We start from the raw sequence: 20486 nt of genomic DNA on the forward strand, positions 1-20486 counted from the left end.
GAGAGAAAAATCTTCCATCTGTGGGTTTACTCCAAAATGGCTGCAACTGTTGGAGCTGGGCTGATCCAAAGCCAGGAGCCAGGAGTTTAGGAGCTTCTTCCAGGTCTTTTATGTGGGTGAAGGGGCCCATGGACTTGGACCATCTTCTACTGTTTCCAAGGTGCATTAGCAGGGAGCTGGATCAGAAGTGGAGCAGCAAGGACTTGACTGGAACCTATATGGGATGCTGACACTGCTGGTGTTGGCTTTACCCACTATCTCACAGCGCTGATCCCTCTATGCATTTTCTTATGAAAGATATAGAGAATCTCTAGAATATATACTATTCTTCTCTCAAACTATGAAATTCATAACTCCCTATTGTCCATCCCTTTCAGTCACACTACCTTAAAGCCCCCTTCAAAAGCACTCCCTAGCATTCCTATGGGTACTCTGTTTTATCCCAAGAATTCTGATTTTTGTTGTATTCTTATTATTTTACTTACTTTGTAGTGAATTTATTGGTTTCAATACAACTATGGAATGTTATGGTATTAGAATATATATTTATTATTAATAAAGACAAAGAGAACACATTGCATAAGAAGACATGAGCATGCATGGATTTCAAGAACTTGTGCATCAAAATAAGCTTATCTTTCAATTCCAATTTTCACGGACTTTTAGAAGTAGCCTGGCATTTTGTGCACTGGGAGATGGATGGGAAAATAAATTTTCATGGCAGCAATAGAGTGTTATCTTGGTTTTGAGTAAATGTATATGGTTGCACAATCATCATGAAAATCCAGTTTGGGAACATTTCAGGCACCTTATAAAGAGACTTCTTTCTCTTTGGCCATCAGTCAGAATCCTCAGATATAGCTTCAGGCAACAACTAGTCTTTCTGTCTTTATGTGTTAGCCTTTAACTGAATTTTTCATGTAAGTAGGATCATATGAAACGTGGTCTTTTGTATCTGATTCTCATCATTAAACATAATGTCTCTGAAGTTCATTCGTGACTTAGCATTTGTCAGTATCTGGTTCATTTTATACCTGATAGTAGTCATTTATTACATGGACATGCCACAATTTGTATTTTCACAGACTGAATGAAATTTGTACTATTCTCACTTTGAGATTGTTAAGAATGAAACTGCTATAAAACACTTGTCAAATCGTTGTGCGAGTATATATGGTTTCATTTTCCTAGATACCTATTGTTTGCTTAGTTTATATTAACTTCTTACATAACTGCCAAAAGTTTTCAGTGTCTAAATCATTGTATATTTTACCCAGCAATATATAAGGGTTTCTTTTACTGTCCTCAGGTGCCTCACTAATTTTTTAATTAAAAATTAATCAACATATAATCATGTACATTTTATGGTATACAATTCAGAATTTCAGCACCTGTATATGAGGATTCTTTTTCTTCTGCATCTTAGAACAAATTAAGTAAGTTTCCTTCAATCAATATGTTGAATATTTTTATCCTGGAGGTGTGCTGGAATTTGTCAAAAGTTTTTTCTTTCTCATTGTGATGGTCATTTGCCGAATCACTTTTTTCAAGATGTTAAAACTCCTTTGAACATCAAATGTGTAAAAAATCATCCTCCCTAATATCTGGAGGCACTGGGTATTCTTTTTTTTTTTTTTTTTTTTTTGACAGGCAGAGTGGACAGTGAGAGAGAGAGACAGAGAAAGGTCTTCCTTTTTCCGTTGGTTCACCCTCCAATGGCCGCCGCGGCCAGCACGCTGCAGCTGGCACACCACGCTGATCCGAAGGCAGGAGCCAGGTGCTTCTCCTGGTCTCCCATGGGGTGCAGGGCCCAAACACTTGGGCCATCCTCCACTGTACTCCCGGGCCACAGCAGAGAGCTGGACTGGAAGAGGGGCAACCAGGACAGAATCCGGTGCTCCGACTGGGACTAGAACCCGGTATGCCGGCGCCGCAAGGTGGAGGATTAGCCTAGTGAGCCGCGGCGCCGGCCAGACTGGGTATTCTTAATGTAACTACACACAGGTGACTGTTTCTCATATTTATTATTAGGGCCACTTCTGTCTCAAGGAAATGTTGGATTTAATGATTAGCTCAAAGAGATCTTGGATACTTTCAGAAACAGACTCATTTTGTGACTTAGTGCTCTTACTGGAGAGAAACGGGAAAGATGCCCTTTTCTTCCTTCAAGAAAAGAGTTGTGCGAAAATATGCACGACATTAAATGCATTAAAATATTTTAAGTATATAATGCAGCAGCATTAAATGCATTCACAATGGTGTACAATCATCACCACTATGTATCTCTAGAATATTTTCAGTATCCGCGATACTGATGCTGTACTCTTTAAGCATCAACTCATGTATCCTCTCCATCAGTCTGTGAGTACCTCTAGCCTGTATTCTACTTCCTGTTTCTATTAAAACAACTGTTATAAGTAGGTCATATAAATGAAGTCATCTACACTTTTCCTGCGGTATCTGATTTTTTCACTTATCATTATGCTTTCAAAGTCCATTAAAATGTAACATGCATCAGAAAAATTTAATTCCTTTTTAAGACAAAGATTCCATTGTATGTAAAAAAATAAATTGTGTGTATTCATTCATCTGTTGATGGACATCTGAGTTATTTCCACATTTTAAATATTGTTCATAATACTGTTACAAGTACTGGTATAAATTTGCTCTGTAAGTTCCTACTGTTTGGTTCATTTTTGGAGTGTACACCTAGAAGTGAAATTACTGGATCATATGTTATTTATTTCTAGATTTCACCTTTTAAGCAGTGGTATACACTTTTCCACAGTGGCTGAATTATTTTATATTACTACCAATATTGCACAAATGGTCAAATTTATCAATAGTTTCTCCAAGATTTCTGTTTTTGTTTGTTTTCCAGTAATGTCTATCATAATGACATTATAATTCATTTAATTTTAATTTATATTCTCTTAAGCACTAATAAATTTAAGCATGTTTTCAAGTAATGATTTTTCATTTGTATGTCTTTGGAGAAATGTCTGTTCAAATATTTTTGTATTGTTTGCGTCTATGTTTCTCTGATCAAATTTTAGAAGTTATTTATGTCACCTAGTTATTAATCCTTTATCATTTATAACTAACAACTATTTTATTCCATTCCATAGATTGACTTAGCTTTTGCTTGACAGTGTCCTTTGATGACAAATATTTTTAATTTTGGCAAAGTTCAAATAATATATTTTCCTTTTCTTGCCTATTCTTTTGGTACCATAACCAAATAATCATTGCTAAATTCAACATCATGAACTTTACCTCCATGTTTTCATGTAGGAGTTTTAGCTTTAGCTCTTAGGTTTGCATTTTAAATGTCTTTTTAGGTGAATTTTGTGCATGGTATATGACACAGGTCTAATAGCATTCTTTTGCATGTGGATATTCAGCTTTCCCAACACCATTTGTTGAATGCCCTCTCCCATAGTAAGTGGTCTTAGTACACCTGTCAGATATTAATTGAGTATTTGTTCAAGGCTTTGTTTGGGGGTTCTTTATCTATATTTGATTGGTTTATATGTTTGCCTTTAAGCCAGTCCTATTGCATTATAACTACAACAGCCTTAAAGTACATTTTGCAATTGGAAAGTGTGACTTCTCAAATTTGGTTCTTTTTAATTTTTTTTAAATTTAAGTAAGATGTAGAGAAAGACACACATTCACTCACTCATAAAGAGAACAGTCCCATTTGTTGTTTCCTAAATGTCTACAACAGCCAGCAAGAAGGCTGAAGCTGAGAGTCACGAACTCAATTCATGTCTTCCATGTGAATGACAGGAAACTAACTTCCTGAATCATAACCACTGTTTCCCAGGGTCTGCTATGGCAGAAAGCTAGAATCAGCAGGCAAAGCCGGTTGTCAAACCCGGGCACTCAAATGTGGGGCACTGGATTCTAACCATTGTCTTAAGTGCTAGTCCAAGGTTTGTCCCTGTTCTTTTTCAAGATCATTTGGCTATTAGAGGTCCTTTGAAAATTTGTTTGACTATTTGGATGGATGTTACTATTCTCAGAAAACAAGAAAACAAGCAAAAATGAAAATAAAAATTCTTGGAAATTTGGTAAGAATTGCACTGAATTATAGATTTATTTGGCTGTGAGGTCATCTTTTTTTGTTTGTTTTATTTTGTTTTTAAAGATTTATTTACTTTATTTGAAAGTCAGAGTTACACACAGAGAGAAGGAGAGGCAGAGAAAGAAAGAGGTCTTGCATCCACTAGTTCACTGCCCAGTTGGCTGCAACATCTGGAGCTGTGCCAGTCCGAAGCAAGGAGCAAGGAGCTTCTTCCAGGTCTCCCACGTGAGTGCACGGGCCCAAGGACATGGGTCATCTTCTTCTGTTTTCCCAGGCCATAGCAGAGATCTGAATTGGAAGTGGAGCAGCCAGGCCTTGAACTGGCACCCATATGGGATGCTGGCACTGCAGGTGGTGGCTTTCCCCACTGTGCCACAGTGCTGGCCCCTGTGTGGTAATCTTAACAATATTAACTTTTCTAATCCATGAATATAAAATACTTGGTGGGGGGAGGGTGGGCAGTATTGTGGAATAGCAGGTAAGGCTACTGCCTGGGAATACAGTATCCCATATGAGCACCTATATGATTCCAGGCTGCTCCACTTCCAATTCAGCTCCCTGCTAATAAACCTAGGAAAGCAGCGGAAGATGGCCCCAGTACTTAAGCCACTGCCACCAATATGAGAGACTCATAAGAAGCTCCTGGCTCCTGGATTTGGCATGGTCCTGCCCTGGACATTGAGGATGGCCAGTGGATGGAAGTGTTGTCTCTCTTTCTCTCTCTCCACCCCCCCATTCCTGCTGTCTCTACTTCTCACTCTGAAAATCTGCCTTTCAAATAAATAAATGTCTTCTAAAAATGCAGCTGATTTTTCCATGTTGGTTTTGCAGGAGACTGTATCATTTATGAGCAGAAATAGCTTTAATTGTTTTCTTCCAATTTATATATCTCAATTTATATGTCTCTTGCCTAATGCTGTGGTTAGAAATTCCAAAATAAATAGAAGTAGTGAAAGAAGAAAACATCCATGTCTTATTTGTGATGTTACAGGAAAAGTTTTTCATCTTTTACCATTAAATATATTATCTGGAGATTTTTTTTCACATATGGCCTTTCTCACGGTAATTTTCTGTCTATTTATAGTTTGCTGAGTGTGTTTATCAATATATTGTTGAATTTTGTCAAATATTTTGTGCATCAATTCAGAACTTTGAGTGTTTTCACCCTTCCATTTTATTAATTCCTTTTTCGTTCCTTTAACTCTAAGGTTAACTATTTAAGATTTTTTTTTTTAGTTTGTGAATTTACAGATAATATTTTCTTTATATCACCATTTTCTATGCATCTCATAAAGTTTCACAGGTTATGGTGTCATTTTTCTCAAAGTCTTCTCCAATTTCCCTTGTTATCCTTTCTCCAATTTGTTATTTAAAGATGCTTTGTTTAATTTACACATATCTATGCATTTTCATGGTTTCTTTTTCCTTGATCCTGAACTTCAGTCCATTGTGGTCAGAAAACGTACTTTGAACTTTTTCAATCATTTTAAATTTTTAAAACATGCCTGTGCCCTTACATGTTCTATTTTGAAGAATGCTCTATATCCACATCAGAAAATTCTGCTTTCTGTCTTTATGGCTGGAGTGATCCATATGTGTCTGTTAAACCCAACTGTTTTATGATGCTATTCAAATCCCTTAAATCTTTATTGATCTTCTGTTTCACTCTTCTATCAATTGCTAAAGATGAGATAACTGAGATAACTAAAGATTTTAACTGTTAAGGTGAAATTATCTATTTCTTTTTTTAAATCCATCAATGTTGCAGTGTATGTATAAGGATTCAGACATTTAGTGCATATATGTTTTGATTGTTACATCTTCTTGTTGTGTGGATATTTTAATTTAATTGATGTGTAAATTCCTTCTTGGCCTATTACAAGTATTTGCATAAAAGTTTTATGAAATCTGATATAGTTATGCCTACCCAAACCACTTGGTTACTATTCTTATGGAATATTGTTTGATATCCTTATACTTTTAAATAACCAGGTACCATGTGGCATTGGGCGCATATACATTTATTATAATCACATCTTCCTGTTGAATTGATGCCTTAATCATTACATAGTGCTTTTCTTTGACTCTTTTAACAGTTTTGTGCTAAAGTTTACTTTGTCTGATATTAGGATGGCTACACCTGCTCATTTTTGCTTTCCCTTAGCATGGAATATCTTTTCCAATCCTTTCAGTTTCAGTTGCCTGTATCTTTGATGGTGAGCTGTATTTCTTGTAGGCAGCAAATAGATGGGTGTTATTTTTTAATACATTCAGCTGATTAGTATCTTTTGTTTGGAGGATTTAGTCCATTTACATTCAAGGTGACTATTGATAGGTAATGACTTAGCCCTGCCATTTTTTGTAAATATTCCATTGTTTACTTTGAATTTCCTTTTTATTTTTACTGGGAGATTTTCTGCCTTCACATTCTTTCATAGTGATGGTTATCTTTTTGTGTTTCTGTTTGTAGCACATCCTTAAGTATCATTTGTAAGGCTGGACAAGTGATCACAAATTCCTTAAATGTCGTTATTTACCCTCATTCAAAAATACAGCTTAGTAGGTTACAATATTCTGGGCAGACTTTTTTTTTTTCTCTTAAGGCTTGCACTATGTCTCTCCATCTCCTAGCTTATAGAGATTCTTATGAGAAAACAGCTGTGAATCTAATTGTGGATGATCTGAAAGTAAACTGGTGTTTCTGTCATGCATATTACTGTGGAGAGTTTTTCTACAATGTGTCCATCCTGGTGAAGATCTTTTCTAGTCATGTCTATTAGGAATTCTATGCCCCTCATGTACTCAGATGTCTCTTTCTTTCTTCAAATTAGGGGAGTTTTCTGTAATTATTTCACTATAGGCCTTCTTATCTATCCTGTCTTTCCATACCTTCAGGAACGCCTAAGACCCATATGTTAGGTTGTTTGCCCATCTTTAACACTGCTTCTAATTTTTCTAATTTATTCTTTTTTTTTTGATCTTACTGAGAAATTTCCAAATATTTGTCTTACAGTTCAGATATTCCTTCTTCTACCTCAGCAAGTCTGTAGTTAAGCCTTTCTACTATATTTTCTGATGTATTAAATTCTCCATTTCTAATTTTTCAGTTTCATTTATCATCAAAATCTCAATCTCATGGGAGAATTTTTCTTCCATGTCATGTATATATTTCTTTAAATTGTGAATTTCATACTCATTGCTTCTCTTTTTTAAAAAAGATTTATTTTTATTTATTTAAAAGACAGTTACAGAGAGAGAGATAGAGACAGAGAGAGAGGTCTTCCATCCACTGGTTCACTCCCCAAATGGCCACAACAGCCAGAGATAAGCCAACCCAAAGTCAGGAGCAGGGAGCTTCTTGCAGGTCTCCCCAGACTTGGGCCATCTTCTACTGCTCTCTCAGGTCAAGGAAGAGAGCTGTATCAACAGAGGAGCTGCTAGAACTAGAACCTGTGTCCATATGGTATGCTGATGCTTCGGGCCAGGGCTTTAATCTGCTGTGCCACAGTGCTGGCCCTCTTCATTGCTTCTGAGTAATCCTAATATTAATCATTTTAATCCCATTTTGAGCATTTCATCAGTCTCTTCATCTTCACATTCTTATACTAAAGTGTTGTGTTCCTTTGGAGGAGTCGTATTTTCTTCCTTGTTCATGTTTCTTGAATTTATTTTCAAGTACTTTATTTTCAAGCACTTGTGGAAATACTTATAGGTTTTCTCCACTATTGTGTTTTTTTTTTTTTTTTTTGAACTATTTCTCTGTGTCTTAGTGGAGTGTCTGCTCATTCAGTGAATACCCACAGGCATGTGCTAGGTGTGGTCAGGGAGCTCTGGTTAGGGCTCTAAGGTGGGGTGAGTATCCAGGGTAACACCCAGGTTGGGCATAGTAGATCTCTACTGCCAGCAGGGGAAGGATATGATCACCTTTGTTGGCATGATCATGCCCTCACTTCCTTCCTCTTAGATGACCAATGCCCTGGGTTTCACTTCTTATTTTTTTCTTTTTTTTTTTTTTAGGTTTTATTTATTTATTTGAGAGAGAGAGAGAGAGAGAGAGAGAGAGAGAGAGAGAGGAGTCTTCCACCTGCTGGCTCACTGCCCAAATGACCACAATGGCTGGAGATGGGCTGATCCAAAGCCAGTAGCCAAGAGCTGCTTCGAGGTCTCCCATTTTGGTGCAGGGGCCAAAGCGCTTGGGTCATCTTCCACTGTTTTCCCAGGCACCTGGGAATTATAATTCAGAGAGCTGAATTGTAAGAGGAGCAGCTGGGATGTAAACCGGCACCTCTATGGGATGCCATTGTCACAGGCAGAGGCTTAACCTACTACGCCACAGTCCTGGCCGCCAGGGTTTTACTTTTAGTGTATTTTTCTCATATCTAAAGTGTGTTTCAGCATAGGTGTTTTGTAAAGCAGTTAAGACACTGCTTAGGGTGCCTGCCTCCCATACCAGAGTGCCAGGGATCTATTTCCAACTCTGCTTCTGATTCCAGCTTCCTGCTGCTGAAGACCACGTGAGGGAGTTTTTTATATGTACAATCCTTCTGCTTTCCTATCTCTAGGTTTCAGATGACAACATGGATGCTAATAGTATTCAGGAACCTTGTACATAGCAAGTGCCTGACAATGTAGATTTAAAGCAGTTAAGTCCCTGTGCCTCACCTTGGAGACCTGGACTGAGTTTCTAATTCCTGGTTTTCACCTGGCCTCACCTCAGCAACAATGAGCATTTGGAGAGTGGGGATGGGAGTTCTCCCTCTGTCTCCATCTCTCTCTCTTCCTTTCAAATAATTTAAAAAATAACAAAAAGTAGGTAAGTTTCTTGAAAACAGTATGTAAATAGATCATATTTCTCAACTATTATACCAAGTATTCCATTGAAGATCAAATGCATTCACATTTTTAAGTTTCAATAAGGAGAGTGGACATTGTGGCACAATGTGTTAAGCCCCCACTTAGAATGTCCACATCCCAAAACTGAGTGCCAGTTTGAGTCCAAGCTACTCTGCTTCTGATCGGGCTTTCTGATATTGCAACCTGGGAAGCATCCGAGGGTGGCTCAAATGTTTGTGCCACTGCCAGCCTCATGGGAGACACAGATAGAGTTCCAGGCTCTTGGGTTTAAACATAGACCAGTTCTAGCTGTTGTGCACATTTAGGGTGTAAGCCATTGGACGGTACATTTCTCTCTCTACCTGTTTCTCCCTCTGCCACCCTGCATTTCAAGTAGATGAAAATAAATAAACAAATAAAGTTTAAAGAAATACTGAAAAAGAAGACCTTCTGACTTCTGCCATTTGCTATTTCTTTATGTCATATAGCTGTTTTGTGCCTCATTTCCTCTGTTACTGTCCTCTTTGCTGTTTAGTGAATTTTGTAGTCACATTTTTTTTATTTCCCCTTTCTTTCCTTTTCGTTTTGGTTGCCATGGGAATTGCATGCACCATCTTAAAATTATAACTAATTTGAATTAGTAACAACTTAACCTCAGTTGCATACATAAACTATACTTCTATAAAGTTCCATATCCTCTTATGCTATTGTTGTCACAAATACATGTTTATACATTGAGCGCCTGATAACATAGATTTTAAATTGTACTTTTGTCTTTGAATCCTGCAGAAAATGAAAAGGGGGTGTTGTAAACTAAAATTACAATAATAATGGCTTTTGCATTTGTGTATGTGTTTTCCTTTATAAGAGAACGTTTCATCTTGATATAGCTTCAGTTTATCACATAGTGTCCTTTCATTTCAGTCTGAAAGCCATCCTTAGCATTTCTTTATAGGGTAGGCCTATTGCAATGAATTTCTGCAGCTTTTGTTTATCTTGGAATATCATAATTTCTTCCTCATTTTGGAAAGACAGTTTTTCAAATTACAGAATTCCTCATTTATATTTTTCCTCCCAGCTCTTTAAACATATCATCCCTCTCCTTTCCAGCTACAAATTTATATGGGTTGACAGTTGTATTGAAGTGCTGCATACATATCAAGTCATTCTTCTATTTTTTTAGAAAAATAAATAATTATTATTAGTTGAGTGAGAGACAGAGAAGATGAAGATAAAGATCTCCCATTTGCTGGTTCACTCTCAAATTTCTGCAATGGCTAGGAACTCAGTCCAGGTCTCTCATATGGGCAGGGACCAAACTACTTGAGCCATCAACTCTGCTTCATGCTGGAATGGACAGAGGATCTGAGACTCCAACCCAGGCACTCTGATAAGAGATGTGAACTTCCCAAGTGGCAGCTTAACCACTATGCCCAAGGCCCTCTCTTACTACTGCTTTAAGATCTGTCATCCCCTTTGCTTTGCCAGTTTGATTATAGAGTGTCTCTGTGTTTGTTTCTTTTAGTTTATCCATTTTGGAACTTGTTGAGCTAATTTGATCTATGGATTCATGTCTTTCCATATTCTGGAATCATGTGAACATTATTAATCCTTCTGCTGCTTTTCTCTCTGCCCCAGCTGGTACTCTCAATGTGTGTATGTTGTTCTGCTAGATGCTGCCCCAGAGTTTCTTTAGGCTCTGTGGCCTTCTGTTCATTCCTTGTTCTTTTCTGAACCTCAGAATCAATCATGTCAATTGCTCTGTTCTTAAGTTTGCTGATTTCTCAAACCTGCTATTGACCTATCTAAGTGAGTTTTTTATCTCAGTTATTGTATTTGCAAGCTGAAAATTTCTGTGTGCATATTTTTTATAATTTCTATCTTTGATTATATTAGTCTTTGTATCATGTATGATGTTCCAGATTTCATTTATTTTTGTGCAACTTTCCCTTATAAATTCATGCAAACTGAAGATTGATGCTTTAAAATCTGTATCTAGTAAGTCCTCGATCCAAACTTTCTCCAGTACAGTTTATGTCAGTTAATTACTTTGTATATTTAAATAGCCTTTTTCCTCTTTATTTGTTTGTCTTGTGATTTTTGCTGTTATTATTTCTGTTGCAACTTGGCACTGAAATTTTACAACACGGTAAATCAGTAATTCTGGAAATCACATTCCCTTCATCCCGAGTATTTTCTGATTTGTTGTTTGATTAAAGGACGCTGTTGTAGTCCATTCATTCTGAGACTTTTTCAAGCTATATTTTTTTTTTTTTGCAAAGAGTGTACCTTGGTAAGAGAACTCTATCTCTTTACAGTTAGCTTTTATTCAACTAATATTTCAACAGAGATTGCCTTGAACGCTGTAAAATGACACAGAAAACAGCTTCTACTGGGATGGTGAAGTAAAATTTTCTTTGTCCTTTTTATGAAGTGCACAAAAGTTCTAGAAATCTAATTTCTTGCAGGAACTGGTACTTTCTGTGATTTTTTTTAAATATATATTTATTCGAAAGTCAGAGAGGAGAGAAAGAGAGAAAGAGAGAGAGAGAGAGATACCTTCCATCCACTAATCTACTACACAAATGGCTATAATAGCTAGGTTCAGCCAGGCTAAAGCCACAAGCCTAGACTTCAAACCATGTCTCCGATGTGAGTGGGAGGGACTTAAGTATGTGAACTTTCTCCAGTGCTTGCGCTGAGTTCCAGGGTGCGCACTAGCAAGGATCTAGAACAGGGAGAGGGGACTTGAACCTAGGGATTCTGGTATGAAAGACAAGCGTCCAAGTGGTGTCTCAACCCCTATAACAAAGGCTTGCCTATTTACATTTTCACTTAACCAAAGGACCTTCAATCTTGTCCCTCTTGTTTCCTCTTCACTTCTCATGTTGCAATATCTTCTGACAAGTTGAAGGGCATTTTTTTTTTTTTTTTTTTGACAGGCAGAGTGGATAGTGAGAGAGAGACAGAGAGAAAGGTCTTCCTTTTGCCGTTGGTTCACCCTCCAGTGGCCGCCACGGCTGGCGCGCTGCGGCCGGCGCACCGCGCTGATCCGAAGGCAGGAGCCAGGTGCTTCTCCTGGTCTCCCATGGGGTGCAGGGCCCAGGCACTTGGGCCATCCTCCACTGTACTCCCTGGCCACAACAGAGAGCTGGCCTGAAAGAGGGGCAACCAGGACAGAATCCGGCGCCCCGACCGGGACTAGAACCCGGGGTGCCGGCGCTGCTAGGTGGAGGATTAGCCTATTGAGCCGTGGCACTGGCCTGAAGGGCATTTTTCTATAGGAAGATCTTTCCATTTCATTGATTACATTTCCCAAAATCCCACAAAATTCGTATGTGCTCCAGACATAGCTGAACAATTTCAAAATAGAACAGTCTGCAAATATACACTTTGTGAGATTTCAGAGACTTTATCCAATGATGATGCATAAATATAACTACTTTAAAAATGCATCAGACAGAAGTATTCATTATTTAGAGTAATATATTCCCATATAGGTATATCTTAGCTAAATAAAGTCTGATAATATTAACATTGCTGCTTTATGATTTACTGATACATGATTATACATGGGGATTTTGGAAAAATTAATAGCAAATGATTTCTTCAAAGAGATTTCTAAACTCTTTTTATCATTATTCTCACTGAAAGCAGTAACAGTATGCCTTCTAAAATTTGAACCTCTTTTCCAAGTATTCCATGTACTGAAACCATTTGTAAATTTTAATGTAACATTGCTCTACTTAGCGTTACGTATTTTGAGATGTGACATCAAAGACTTATTTTAACCCCTGTGTTCATTGTGTATGTATGTGTGTATTTCCTTACAAAACTATCATCTCATAAACTTCCAAGTTCTGTTATAACTCAATTTTGTTTCTGATTATACCTCTGTGTACCTCAAGGTAACAAAGAGTATAGTTATATCTGTGTGATATGCATCCCAGAAAATTTAATTTAAATATCCATTATGCTAATATCTATGATTAGTAAACTAATTAAATGTAGAAAGAAGCTAAAGTTATTCATTTTAAATTGAAAGAAGACTAACATATTAACTAGCTGGTTTAAATGACTTATAAAAGAGACAGTGTGTGTGTGTGTGTGTGTGTGTGTGCATGTGTCTTAAAATTTTACTTTCTTATACACCTATCAATGGAACTTTCTTTTGGGATAGTGATTTTTTAGATCCATATTGCCAGTGTTAGTATCTGTTCAAGGTTTTTACTGAGGAAGACATATTTTACGTATTTTTGGAAGGCAGAAGTGGACATGAGATTAAGTAACGGAAGAATATTTAAGATGAATGCTCGGAGTGGGCTTGGGGTGGGTCCTCACACAAAGTTAATTTTGTTAATTTTGTCCAAATTGAATTTTTTTCTGAGTTTTGTCGTTCTTGTATATAGTATGGTTGCATATCACCAACTTTTCTTAGACCACACACACACACACACACACAGAATTTAAGAGCTTTTAGGATTTCTAGAATGATTCTTAAAACAAGGAACCTTTTAAGAATCTATCTTTTTATTTTTCTTCTTACTCTTACACCACTCCCACCCCCACCACTACCTCCACCCCACACTGGCATTTGACAGGCTTAGATTTTTTTTTTTAACCTAGACACCCAGTAATGAATTCAAGTCGTCATCATTCCAAATGTCTTTTTAAATGTGCTAAGAAGGTAGCCAGTCTCTGGACAATTCTCCATTGTCACATCTTAGTAAATGTGACTGAGTATGAGTTTTATCCTAAAGTCCATGGCATATTTTCCTGAGTTCAAGCAGGATTTTTCCTTTATGCACCAATGACTAGGGAAAGTTTTATTCTTTATTTTTGGAATAAATGAGATTTCACACTGAGGACTTTGTTTTTCCCATCTTAGTCTGTAATTTAGAGATTGAGGCCAAAGTCTGTGCTGACTCATAACTAGGATCTAGATGTGTGGATACCAAAATAATTTTCCTTCCAAATAATCCTCTATATAAACTGTACCTTTGTAGACTTAGTTCTAGCTGGGAACAATAGCTGAGGTAAGATAACTCGGCTGTGTGGAGAGCTGAATCAGCCTGGCTCTTCCCATTAGGCAATACCTGAAACCCACCTGGGGATCTTGGGAAAGTCTGCTCCACACTCCCACTATGATCATTTTGCTTTTTTCCTCCCACTGCCAAATCTCCGTGAACACCAAAGGACATTCAATCTTTCCAGTTTTCCCACCTGTAATGAAATATACAAGTGTAAGAGTCCCCTAAAGAATTCAAGTACAGTTTGTTCCTCTACCATGGAGTTTAAACCAGTTGAGAATCATGTTAAGCAACTCATCAGAGCTCCTCTCTGAGCCTCAAATCTGGAAGCAATTTTTTCTGCATAAAAACCATTCCATAGATATGCTATTAGATGTTGTCAAATAAAAAGTATCAAAGGAAACAAAGAAATGGCATGCACTTGACAGTAAACGCGCCCATGGCTTGTGTTTGTATTCACATCCCCATCCAAAGGCCCCGTGACAACGAGTGCACAGCTGATCTTGGTACATGCTCTCCCTAGCTACTCAGTACTTGGCCACTTTCTCAAGGACAATGCCACACCATTTTTGCACTACAAATCTTACTGCTTTGCTTTCTATATTTTCAGGAAATTTGGAAATCAGAAATATAATTTGTGAGGCAAAGTTAGTGCTCTCACTGACTTTGAAATTATAAGCCTTCAAGAATTGTTTTATAGGAATCAAAGGTACTGGTTTCCTCCTGCCATTAATGAATATGTGTAACAGTTTAATGTAATGCTACTTTTTACATTATCACAGCCCTTTCGTTTAACTATCAGATTTCCCTCTCTGAACTGTCCTGCGCTCTCTTTAGGGTCTCATCTGTCACTGTAAACGCCATCACTCTATTCCTCCTTTAGATGCAGTGACAGGCACACTCTTATCCCAAACTTTATCTCCTTTTCCATCCTTTATTGTACTACAAAGATCCCCCTTTCATACTTTACAGCTGTATCCGCTTTCCACACGTGGCAAATGATTGCCTCCGTAAAGGTATTTTCTGTTTCAATCTTGCATTTTCCCAAGGGAGAACAAAAGGGACAAGCTTTCTGGAGTTGGTTTCACTGAGAAAATTGTTTAGAATTGCCTCATTCCTCAGCAGATTAACGAATGCATACAATCCCGGCTTAAGTGCTATTGTACTGCACAATTTATCCATTATACTTTGTCCTTTCCATTTAGAAAACCTCTCACCAATTAAAGTAATACAGCCTTCCAATACCTGCTCCCAATTAAATCTGAGCTGTATTACCTGCCCCGCTGCAGCTGGTCACAGATTCCTACCACTTACCCACATTCATTAGGCCTGTTCATTATCAAGGGGATGGTGGCAGGAATTCAAGCCACTGCCTCCCTTTTAGGCTCACCAAAATTATCAGCTTGCTACCCAAGGCCCCAATAAGGACAGGATTAAGTATAAGGAGAAGGAATTCATACAGTAGCAAACTCTCATTGTTTCTGCCTTGCTCCTGTCCTCTCCACCTCCACACTTCAAAAGGATACAGAGCAGGTACAAAAGAACACTCCTCTTAATTAAAGGATCACTTTTCCCTCCTTGTCTAGCCCAAAGCATACCCCCCAGCTTTGTTCTTCTGCCTTGGCTGCCCTACCCCTTCTAGCCTTTTCTCCAGGACCACAGTGAGAACCTTAAAGAAAAGCTCCGAAAGTGACCAAGAAGCCCTCTGACTGTGAGCTTTGTCACTTAAGAGCAGGGCTTTCCAGCTTCAGGGTGGACTCTAGGTTTGAAAAGTGTCATTTTTCTAGCCAAGGCTTAAAGCGTCTCTGAGAGGAAGGGGGCTTGAGTGGATGGAAGTTACCAGGAACCGTGACTTACTCTGGTTACTTCCTAACATGACGTGGTGTGGGCTCTCCCAGATAAATGTAATCTATGCAGAAAAACAAAACAACAATAAAACACACACACAGCCACCTTTCTTTCTTTCTTTTCTTTTTTTTTTTTTTTTTTTTTGACAGGCAGAGTGGACAGTGAGAGAGAGACACGGAGAGACAGGTCTTTCTTTGCCGTTGGTTCACCCTTCAATGGCCGCCACGGCTGGCGCGCTGTGGCCGGCGCACCGCGCTGATCCGATGGCAGGAGCCAGGTGCTTCTCCTGGTCTCCCATGGGGTGCAGGGCCCAAGCACTTGGGCCATCCTCCACTGCACTCCCGGGCCACAGCAGAGAGCTGGCCTGCAAGAGGGGCAACCGGGACAGAATCCGGCGCCCCGACCGGGACTAGAACCCGGTGTGCTGGCGCCGCAGGTGGAGGATTAGCCTATTGAGCCACACAGCCAACTTTCACTCTTCTCTCTCATTTTGAGAAGAAAAGGCCATGGTTAACTTATTGATGGCTTGGGTGACTCTACATTGTGATTATTGATCAGCAAAGAGAGATTCAAGGTGTGGGCTTCAGCAACTCAGGCGACAGATCGAAAAAGATCACAGAGCAGAGGGGAAAAGTGTATTAAAAAGTACTAGAGAGAAAAAAAAAGTACTAGAGAAATCAGGATGGAAGAAAGCACAAGTTAGCTGAAAGGGCTATAAAATTAAACAACAACAAAAAAAAATAGGTGCTGAGATTATTGACTGAAAGTCCTGATGTCTTCAACACATAGTGCTCTCTGAGGGTCCAGCGCTGTGGTGTAGCAGGTAAAGCCACCACCTGCAGTGTCAGCATCCCATATGGGTGCTGGTTTCAGTCCTGGCTGCCCCACTTCCAATCCAACTCCCTGCTATGGCCTGGGAAAGCAATAGAAGATGCCCAAGTCCTTGAGCCCCTGCACCCACACGAGATACCTGGAAGAAGTTCCTGGCTCCTGCCTTCAGGTGGGTATAGTTCCATTGCAATCATCCAGCAAGTGAACCAGAAGATGGAAGACCTCTCTCTCTCTCTCTCTCTCTCTCTCTCTGCCTCTGTCTCTCTGTAACTCTGCCTTTCAAACAAATAACTAAATATTAAAAAAAAAAGTGCTCTCTGATCTTTGAAGAGATAAAGCCTGAGACCAGATTCTGGCATAGGTGGCCATCCGGGGCAGGAGAGGTTCAAACAGCCTCATGAGCCCTGACATCGGAGCACCCAGGGCAAGTGCCACCCTCCTTGTTTGGAAAGAAGAGACTGAGATCCTGCTCCCAAATGCCCCTTTTGAAGCATTTAATGAAGAGATGGGATCAATGTGTACATTCTCTCCTGAATTCTTTCATAGTCACTTATCCTTCAGTTAGGAGCATTTCTGTTTTTACAGGGCCTTCTTTGACCTTCCCTCTGTAATGAGCAGGCGCTGGGAGGAATCTGAGCTTGTGGAGAAACTCCAAACATTTTCAAAGGAGCAGATACATGGTGGGTGGATAATCAGTGAAAATCCATCCTAAACAACTTTACTATAAGTCTTTATTGTATACATACAAATCTTATCAATGAACAGCGCCATATGCATATCCATGGCTTCTTTTTTTTTCCTTAAGGGTGGTGGTTGGGGGGAGGTTGTATATTAGTGTTTTCCTCTCAATTAACTTCTAGGCAATTTTCCCAGCTAAATGCATAACATCTTTGGCAAGAAGCCAAACAAAACCTTAAGACCCAACACTAAATTCTGCACTTATACAGGCAGCTTAGATTTTCATGCGGTGATCTGGAAACATGCCAGCAACTCCCACTATAAACCCAGCAGTGGGAAAGCTATATAATTTTTTATCAAGAAACTCTACTTTAGATTTCCAAGACCACTTGAAAATTGCACTATTTTAATGTGCCTTTTAGACAAAATAAAAGAAAGATTTAACCCGCTATTAAATTAACCCAATTAGCTATTTATTCCATGTAACCTTACACTTTGGATGATGTTAAATCAAATAAACTGGCAGTGAATGAATTTTTTTAGTAAATTATGGAAATTACAAGATGCATTGCAGACAATACGTTCTTATGTCTTTTTCCTTATCCTTTTTCACTCTGACAAGATTTTCAGAATACTTTTTTTAAAAAAATTTTTCTTTTTGTATATGAAGTGGAATTACCCAGAATACAGTGCAGCTAAGGGCCTGGGGAGAAGTGGCCTGGGGGATTAACAAGCAAGGAAAGCTAATCAAATAGAAATTTACACAACAGTCATTCCTTGGAAGGCTTGCCATAGATCCCTCAAACTTTGCTTTTTGGTGTGCTTTTATTTGTACATTCCATTCAACACATGTGTTCTTCCAACGGCATAGCACTTTTCAAAGTACTAAGTGCAGTTGAGCTGCCTTGGATCCGTCAAGCTTTGTTGTTGTTAAATTTAGAACCAAACTCTGGGAGTGTGAGTTCATGTCCGCCGGGATCTAGAAGTTGAGGTAAGAAACACTTTCAAGAACTTGTGTAGTGTCTGATAAACCTCTTCTAGCACTAAAAAGCTTTTGGAAAACAACATTTTGACAATTTAAGAGGCAGTGAACCAGAAACATATGGATTAAGTTTCCCCTGAAATACTCAGGGGTTTAAAAATTAAGGGGAAAATGCTTGACCAAACAAATTTTGCCCAACCAAAAAAATTTGCGAGACAGGCCAACATAGTTTGCCAAACCAAAGTACTGATGAGTTCTCTTTCCTTAATATTAACCATTATTATTATTACCTCTTAAATTTTTTGTTTGATAAATCTGGGTTTTTAAACACATCTGGAATGGGTTTGGAGGACAGCAGTTCACATCAAAGTGGTTTTGCATTTTTCAAAAAAACAAATCATAAATCACAACCTAACAACACTGTGAATTTGTCTACATGAAGTCAAGAACCAGGACAGTTTGGCCCTGTATTGGCACTTGGTTGCACCCATGGCAAGGGTCCTCTTGTTAATACAGTAGTACAAGGGCTTCAAAGGCAGAGAAATGTCTGAAGGGCATACGGTAAGGCCACTGATATGAGGGCCGAGGCGCTCATTTCAACCAGACAGATGTAGGACAGATGGAAAGAACCACTGGAAGATTTCGTACAAAAATATGCAGAAAGGTGTAGGACACTTCAATAAAACAGAACATAATGATCCCCAAAGAATCATTCATGTTTACCTTCGGATTTTCAACAACTTCCAACAACCTGCAGAGCAGCTTCTGCCTTTTTGACCCCCTGTAAGTTTAAGCACTGACCTAGAACTCTTACTGCCCTAAATAACAATGACAAAACAGCATGACAGGACGTACAGAGTGAAATGAACCCTCTCAACCACCTTCTCTTACATTTTTCATCCTTGCCTTCGAATCACAGCTGGAAGAAGGCAGATTTTGTGCTATGTCTGAAGAACCAGAGAGGCCCGGTCTATGAAGTTAATTAAGAGCACTAACATGAGAGGCAAAGTATAAACAAAACAGAAGGAAAAGGAAAGAATGAAGTGATGAGCAAAGGAAACACAGAGAAATGGAAGGAAGGGAAAAAGGAAGAAGGCAGGTGCTTGGCACACACGTATTCTTAAGGGAGAGACTCTCACTACTTTGAAAAACACTGCTTATAACACTGCTTTTGCTGCATATTTTTTTTTTTTTTGCCTTTCATTCATTTCACATTTAAATGGCAGTTTTCAAGCCATGAACTACAAATATTCAAGTCATCAACTACAATTACATGTGGTATGAGGATGGTAGATATTGTGGTGATTGTGGTAATGGGATAGATCAGGATTTAGAAACTCAGAAACTGTCTCTGAGATAGAAATGACAATCTGATGTGGAAAGAGAAAGAGAAAAAGAAAGAAAAAGAGAAAGAAAGAAAAAGAGAAAGAGGAAGAGAGAAAGAGGAAAGAAAAAAGAGAGAAAGAAAAAGAAAGACAGAAAGAAAAAGAAAGAAAGAAAGAAAGAAAGAGAGAGAGAGAGAGAAAGGAAGGAAGAAAGGAAAGAAGGAAGGAAGGAAGGAGAGAAAAAAAGAGAGAGGAAGAAAGAAAAAATCCCTTAAATATTTGGGAATAACCATAGAATCATTTGACACTTAAAGATATAGCAGTAGCAGTTAACTGGTTGACTTCACTGAATTGGTATTTCAGAAAAAAAATTGTACTTATACTTTTGAAACATCATAAAATCCCTGCAGAACTCTGAACAAAGTTTAAAGTAATCTAGCTTTATCAGGTTTATTTTATATAAGAGACATTGTATATATGGAATACATTTTTTGTAAAATAACTTACATAATATGAAATATATATCAGCTAATTTTATATAAGAAATCATTATGTTCACAGAATATACTGGCTACCACAAAAGATCTTACAATAATCGTAGAAAAACAAGATCATTTTTTGTTTGAAACACTTGAAAAAGTTGACGATGGATGCTTTTATTACCAGAGGAATCTTTTAAGTATGTATTAATGCATCAACTAGCAGTTGAGAAACAGCTTAACATATCATTTTTTCTATCTCCTAACCAGAATTTTTTTTTCCTGTAAGGGCAGGCTAGAAGATTGGGCATGATTCATACTGCATCTTATTACTCCCCTGAATTTGTGTCTATTTATGTAAAAATTAGCATAATTTGACTTAAAACTTCT

Source organism: Oryctolagus cuniculus, chromosome 2, assembly GCF_964237555.1.
Source record: "Oryctolagus cuniculus chromosome 2, mOryCun1.1, whole genome shotgun sequence".
In the NCBI taxonomy this organism is placed as follows: Eukaryota; Metazoa; Chordata; class Mammalia; order Lagomorpha; family Leporidae; genus Oryctolagus; species Oryctolagus cuniculus.